General features: G+C 32.6%; 1 non-coding gene across 1 annotated transcript; it reads right to left on the bottom strand.

The window, feature by feature from the left end:
• Nucleotides 1–349: 349 nt before the first annotated feature.
• Nucleotides 350–784, bottom strand: LOC100481213. Its single transcript, XR_002144529.1, has one exon. It is a non-coding gene; the product is annotated as a mediator of RNA polymerase II transcription subunit 21 (transcript).
• Between the last annotated feature and the right edge of the window lie 6815 nt (nucleotides 785–7599).

The following is a 7599-nucleotide window of genomic DNA, read 5'->3' as shown; positions in this document are numbered from 1 at the left end:
GGTAAAACAAGTTTCCCCTTTTTGTTTTTATATTTTTATATTTTTTTGATTTTTAAAGTACATCTGTTTAATTATACTATAACCATTAATGCAATATCTGCTTCAATAATTTCATTCTAATAATAAAAAATGATGATATAATGATGGTTTAAAGCTAGTTCAATTGCAGTTTTAGAGGCTTATTTATCAAGAGTGAAAAGAGAAGATTATTAAAAATAGCTAAAAAGATAATATGCATCATACTGCTTAATGTTTCTGTAGCTGTTGGTAAGGCTTCCATCTAAACCTGATGCAGAATTCTTAATGGCACTGAATGGTTCTTTTCTCAGCCACATGGTATATACTGGTGCTACGAGTCTAGAAGAAACTGGCTAATGGTACCACTCCTTGTCTTCAATTGTGACTGCATATTATCAGCAAGTGCATTTTGTATCTTTTCTAGAAGCATGTCCCCTCCATAAACAACATCCTCCAGACACGTAGCAGCTTCATGGTTTTCTTCTTCCAGCTTATACAGGCGAGCAGCCTGTAAAGCCACTGTGGATTCTTCACTGGGGAATGAATCTATCAAAACATCAGTGTCTTTTGCTGTTCGTGCAATCACTGCTGCAAAAAACTGGACATATTCTTTTTTAGGATTAGCAGGCTGGTCTTTGCTAATTGCTGTCTGAATATTAGTAAAGGAAGCAGGAGGGCTACAGTGCTCCAGCACTCCGATGGCATTCCAAAACCTATCTGCAAGCCAATGCATCACGTCCTGCAGCTGTGTGAGCCCATCTGCCATGTTCCTCCATAAGCTAAGGGAGGCTAAAGCCCTTCTTTAAAATAAATTTTAGAGTAATTATTCCTCAAAAAATACAACAAATTTTGTTTGTAGCTCTCTTGAACATTTAGGTTGATTTAGACAGCAGTAACTCTTTATAAAATTGTGACATGTCATCCAAGAACATGGAACACCTCTCTTTTCATTTAAATCATCTTCTATGTTATTTAGAGCTTTGAGGCTTTGTCCACAGAGATCTTACCTATTCTTTTAAGGATATTCCCAGGCAATTTATTGTTATTGTTGCTATTGCGTTATTCTCTTAAAGTTAATTTCTATTTGGCTATTGTTGGTTGTAGAGAACCAAATCTCTCTTAAGTAGATATTCACATTATCTGCAAATTATGTCAGTTTTATGTCTTACCCTCTAATGCTTATATTATTTATTTTTCTTTCATTATATCTTTGCCAGAACCTCCAATAGCATGTTAAATAGTAGCAGTGTTAGTACTGTTCCTCATCTTTAATGGAATGCATTAAAAGTTTTTCTATTAGGTACAAAGTTTGTTATAGGTTTTGGTATATATATCTTTCCATGTAAAATATATTTCTCTTCTTTTAAAAAAAAGTTTAATTATTTATTTATTTACTTACTTATTTCTAGAGAGAGGGAGGGAGAGAGAGAGAGAGAGCATGGGAGGGGAGGGGCAGAGGGAGAGGGAGAGAGAGAATCTCAGACTCCCCACTGAGTGTGGAGCCTGACATGGGGTTCGATCTTATGACCCCAAGATCATGACCTGAGGCCAAATCAAGAGTCAGATGCTCATCCGCTGAGCCACTTAGGTATCCCAAGATCATCCTCTTCTATTCCTAATTTGCTAATGCCTTTTGGAAAACCATACCTTGCCTTTTAGCCAATTTCTTTTTAGCCGCAATTGTAAAAATTACATATTTTTCCCTTTAGTCTATTAATATCATGAATTATAATTGATAGATGAAACTCAATTCATTTTAAATTATAAGACTATTCACTGGATGTGAAGAGAGAAGTATGATGTTTAGAGTTGCTGTAGCTTAGGCAAAGACCTTATCGAACAACGAAGTCAGCACACAGAAAAAAAGAACAAAACTAAGAGAGTAAGAGAACCAGATCCTGATAATATTGTATGTATTGTGGCATGGCATCAAGACACACATGAACTCAGTACCCCCCTAAACATATGTTGGGTAAGCCAATAAATTATCTGAAACCAGTCTGAGCTTGCTTTTGAGGTACTTGATTTGAAAACATTACTCACATAATTCAGGTATTATTTTTTTCAACTATCTAACACTGTATATGAAATAGCCAATTCTATCTTCATAATTTGGATGACTCCTTTATTTGACAACAATTTGCAAAAATTTGTGAGTGTGTTGCTTAACAATACTACACTTCTTTCCCTATTTTGTTTATTCCTATACCAATGGCATTCTCATTTTTAAAAATTTACATTGCTTTTTTTTTAAAGATTTTTTTATTTTTAGATAATCTCTACACCCAATGCGAGGGTCAAACTCACGATCCTGAGATCAAGAATTGCATGCTCTACTGACTGAGATAGCCAGGAGCCCCTATATTGCTTTTTAATTCTACTTATTTTTTAAATGGTTCCAAGTCAGAAAGCTTAGAATTGTATTCATTAAAAATTCTCCTTCAACTTCTGACTCCCAATCACAGTGTTTCCCATTTGGAATAACCAGTTTGACAGATTTTCTGTATATCCTCCCTGAGAACTTTAAGTGCACAAAAGCAAATACATTATAAGCCAAAAAATAATATACTATAAAAATTGATCTGCACCTTGTTTTTTTTTTAATAGTGTATCTTACAGATGATTCCACTTCAATATATAAAGGACATTGTCATTATTTTATAGCTGGATAGTATTCCATTGAATGAATATATTCTCATTTGTTTTACTAGCCAATCTTCTATTGATAGACATTTGGGTTATTTCATTTTTTTTACTATTATAAACAGTTATGGAATGAAAACCTTATACATATGTCACATTGAACATAGGAGCGTGTACCTCTAGTATACATTCTTTATTCTGGAAGTACAGTCAGAAAAAAAATATATATATTTTAAATATACTTTTATTTTATATATTTTAAGTATATATTTATGTGTTAAAATATATTAAAATATATATATATATATTTAATTTTTAAAAATACTGTGAAATTGCCTTAGCTTAAAGTTATACATTTCATATATCAGGCAATATGTTTGAAAGCATCTATTTTTCCAAAGCCTATTATCAATTTTTTTATTGAAGCATAGTTGACACAAAATGTTACATTCGTTTTAGGTATACAACATACTGATTTGATAAATCTATGCCTATAATAAAAAAAAATTTAGTTTTTTACACAGATGAATGAAAAGTTTTATCTACTATTTTACAATAAACTTTATTGAGATAAAATTTACATATCTGTAAAATCACCTCCACATTAAAGATAAAAAATATTTTTATCACTCCAACTGTTCCCTTGAGCCTCACCCAGGTGATTCCCATACCCATCTTTTAGCACCTGGAAGCCATTGATCTTTCTGTTACTATAAAATAGATATGTTGTTTATCAAGTTTCACATAAATGAAATTGGACAGTATATATTCATTTGGGTCCAGATTCAATCATGTTTTTGTATTAATCAGTAGTTCATTCTGTTTTACTGCTGAGTAGTATTCAATTGTAAAAATATGATTCATTTAACAATACACAGATTCATGGATATCTGAGTTACTTTCAGTTTTTGATATTTGAATAAAGCTACCATAAACATTTGTGTATAAATTTTTGCATGTATGTATGTTTTTCATTTGGGGGGAGGGGACTCAACAGTGGATTCTCTGGGTCAAACTTTGTCAGATGGATTGCCAAATGGAACAAAGTGGTTACACAATTTTACATCCTATCAGTAACAGAGAGAGTTCCAGTTGCTCAACATTCTTGCTAACACTTGGTATCATCGGTCATTTACATGTTGCCATTCTCATGAATGTGTAAGTTATTTTATAACAGTTTAGTTTGCATTTCTCTGATGATGAAGGATGTTGAGCTTCTTTACCTATTCTTATTGACCATTCTTACATCTTCTTTACTGAGTTTCCATTCAAATTTCTGCTACTTAAACAAATTTAGTTGTTTGTTTCTGACAGAGTTGTAGGAGTTTGTAACTATACCTATATCTAGTGTCTATCTATCATCTATCTATCTATCATCTATCTATCTATCATCTATCTATCTATCTATCATCTATCTATCTATCTATCATCTATCTACGTATCTATCTGTCTACCTACCCACCTATCTACCTACCTATCTTCTATCATCATCTATCATCTATTTATATAGTTTGGATGCAAGTCTTTCATCAGATAAACGTATTGTAAATACTTTTTCCCAGTTTGTGGCTTGCATTCTTATTTTATCAACCATGTCTTTTGAAGAACAGAAGGTTTTCATTTTGATTAGGACCAATTTATCATTTTTTGGGGTGCCTGGGTGGCTCAGTACATTAAGCATCCAACTCCTGATTCTGGCTTAGGTCATGATCTTGGAGTCACTAGATCAAGACCCTCATTGGGCTCTATGCTGGGTGTGGAGCCTGCTTAAGATCCTTTCTGTCCTCCACCCCCCACAGACACTCTTTCTCTAGGGGGGGGAAAAGACCAATTTATCATTTTTTAAAAGTTGTGTTCATTTGTTTCAGCTGAGAAATCTTAGTATGTCCCTAAGTCATGAAGGTTTTCTCCTACATTTTCTTCTATGTGTTTTACACTTTTGGCTTTTATGAATCTTATTAAATTACTTTTTTGCATGTGGAAGGAGATAAAGTTCATCAAGATCGTATTTATTTGCTAACATATGGACATGTAATTTTTCCAGGCCCAATTGTTGAAAATATTATCTATTACCCACAAAATTATCTTCTCAACTTAAAAAAAATTAATTAGCCATACATTTGTGGATCTACTTCTAAACTCTCAATTTAATTCCATTGATTTATATATCTAACCTCACACCAATGCTGTGCTGTCTTCATGGCTGTAGCTATGACATGAATCTTGAAATAAGGTGGTATAAGTCCTCCAAATTTTTTCTGCTTTTTCAAAATTGTTTTGTCTATCTAGCTTCTTCCAATTCCAATATTAATTTTAGAATCAACTTGTCAATTGCTATAAAAAGTCTTGCTGGGCTTTTGATCAAGACTGTCTTAAATCTCTTCATCAATTTGGGTAGACTTGATATTTTAAAATACTGACTTTTCCAGGGTGCCTGGGTGGCTCAGTCAGTTAAATGCCTGACTCTTGATCTCAGCTTAGGTCTTGATTGAGTTCAAGCCTTGTGTTGAGCTTCACCCTGGGCATGGAGCCTACTTAAAAAAATAATTAAAAAAATAAAAGTACTGTCTCTTCCAATCCATGAATATATCTCTTCATTTATTTCAGTCTTTTCTCAGCCATAATTTACAATTGTTATTGTGCAGATTTTGCATATATTGTTACCCAGAAGATACTCTTGTTTTCTAATGATATTATAAATGGTATTTTTTAAAATTTCAATTTCCAGTTTTTCATTACTAGTATAGAAAGGTAATTGTATTTTGTATATGATGCCTAGAATCCTGAGACTATACAAGTTTACTTCTTAGTTCAACTGGATTTTTCACAGATTTCGTAGGAGTCTCGGTGTATTTTCTGTCATCTGGATAAAGAATAAGAGATTTCTACACCTTCCTTTCCAATTTGTATGCCTCTTTATTATATTTACAAAAATATTTATGAAAATATACCTATTGTATATTTGTGGAAATATTTATGAAAATATACATATATCTTTCACAGAGAAAACAAGTATTGATAAGGATGTGGTAAAATAAGAACCCTCACATATTGTTGGTGGGCTTGTAAAATGGTGCACGTACTTTAGAAAATAATCTGTGTGCTTCTTTTTTTGTATTCTTACATATTACACTAAATAAGACTTCCTTGTTCCTAGTATTAGGGAGAAAGCATCTAGTATTTCACTCTTAATTATGAGGTTAGAAAAAGATGTTAAATAAAACTCTATATCCAATTGAAGAGACTCCTTTCTGTTCCTTTAAAAAAAAAAAAGATTTATTTATTTATTTGAGAGAGAGGGGCAGGGAGAGAGGGATAGAGGGAATTTCAAGCAGACTCCAGGCTGAGTGGGAAGCCTGACGTGGGGCTCCATCTCACAACCCTGAGGTCATGACCTGAGCTAAAACCAAGAAGATGCTTAACCAACTGAGCCACCCAGGTGCCCCTCCTGTTCCCTTTTTTTTTTTAAGAGCTCATCATCAATGGATGTCAAATTTGTTAAATGATTTTCTACATCTATTGAAATGATTCTAAAAATTTTCTCCTTATTTTACTAAAATGGTAAATTACAATTGATATTTAAATGCTAAACAAAACTTGGGATAAAGGCTGTTTCTGGGATAAATTCCACTTGGTCAGGATTTATTCTACTTTATTGCTGCATGTGACTGCTAACCTTCTAAAAAGTTTTGTTGTTGTTCATGCAGTATATTGGTCTGCTATTCTTTCTCTCTGGTTATCTTTACTTTTGGTATCAAGGCTGTGCCTCTTCTATTTTCCGAAAGAGTCAGAATTAATATTTTCTTCCTTAAAGACTTGATATTATTTACCAGTGAAATTTTCGGGGCTGAGTATTTTTGCAGGAAGATTTTATATCATAACTCCCATTTCTTTGACAGAGATGGGCCTATTCAGATTTTTAAATTTTTTTTGAGGCAGTTTTGATAATTTTGTCTTGATCTAGGTTATCAAATTTATAAAGTTGTTCATAGTTTTCCCTTACTGTCCTTCTAATGTCTATATGATCTGTGGCAATAACACCTCTTATGTTCCTCAATTGATAATTTGTGTTCGCCCCCTTTTTCGTCTTCAGTCTAACCGGAGTTTATCAATTTTGCTTACATTTTCAAAGAACTAACGCGGTGTTACTTTTAAAAAAATTCTTTATCTCTTTGAATTAGTGCTTTTGTATTCTTTGGGTAAATACCTAGTAATGCAATTTCTGGATCATAAGGTAGTTCTATTTTTAACTTTTTGAGGACCCTGCATACTGTTTTCCAGAGTGGCTGCACCAGTTTGCATTCCCACCAACAGTGCAAGAGGGTTCTGTTTCTCCATGCCCTTGCCAAAACTTGCTGTTTCTTCTGCTGTTGATTTTACTCATTTGTGGAATTTAAAAAACAAAACAAATGATCACAGGGAAAAAAAGAGAGAGGCAAACCAAGAAACTGACTCTTAACTATGGAGAACAAACTGATAGTTACAAGAGGAGAGGTGGAAAGGGAGTATGGGTTGAACAGGTGATGGGGTTTAAAGAGGACACTTGTGTTGAGCACTTGGTGTATATACGTGTTGAATCACTAAGTTCGACAACTGAAACTAATATTACATTGTCTATTAGCTAACTGGAATTTAAATAAAAACTTTTTTAAAAATTTAAAAAATTCTTTATCTCTTTTATTTTGTTTTTAGCTTCTTACAGTGAAAGTTTACATAATTCATTTTAGGTTTTCTTTTTATAATGTCAACATTTATAATTATAAATTGCTCTCTAATCACAGTTTAACTGCATTTCATGGATATTCATGTTGTATTTTCATTTAGTTAATTCATTTCAAAATATATTCTTTCTTTTTAATTTCTTCTTTGATCAACAATTTATTTAGAAATGTATTGTTTAATATCCAGATATTAAGGTTTTCTAGGAAGATTTCTGTT

This window comes from Ailuropoda melanoleuca, chromosome 2, assembly GCF_002007445.2.
Source record: "Ailuropoda melanoleuca isolate Jingjing chromosome 2, ASM200744v2, whole genome shotgun sequence".
Classification (NCBI taxonomy): domain Eukaryota; kingdom Metazoa; phylum Chordata; class Mammalia; order Carnivora; family Ursidae; genus Ailuropoda; species Ailuropoda melanoleuca.
This window is presented reverse-complemented; position numbering and strand designations above follow the sequence as displayed.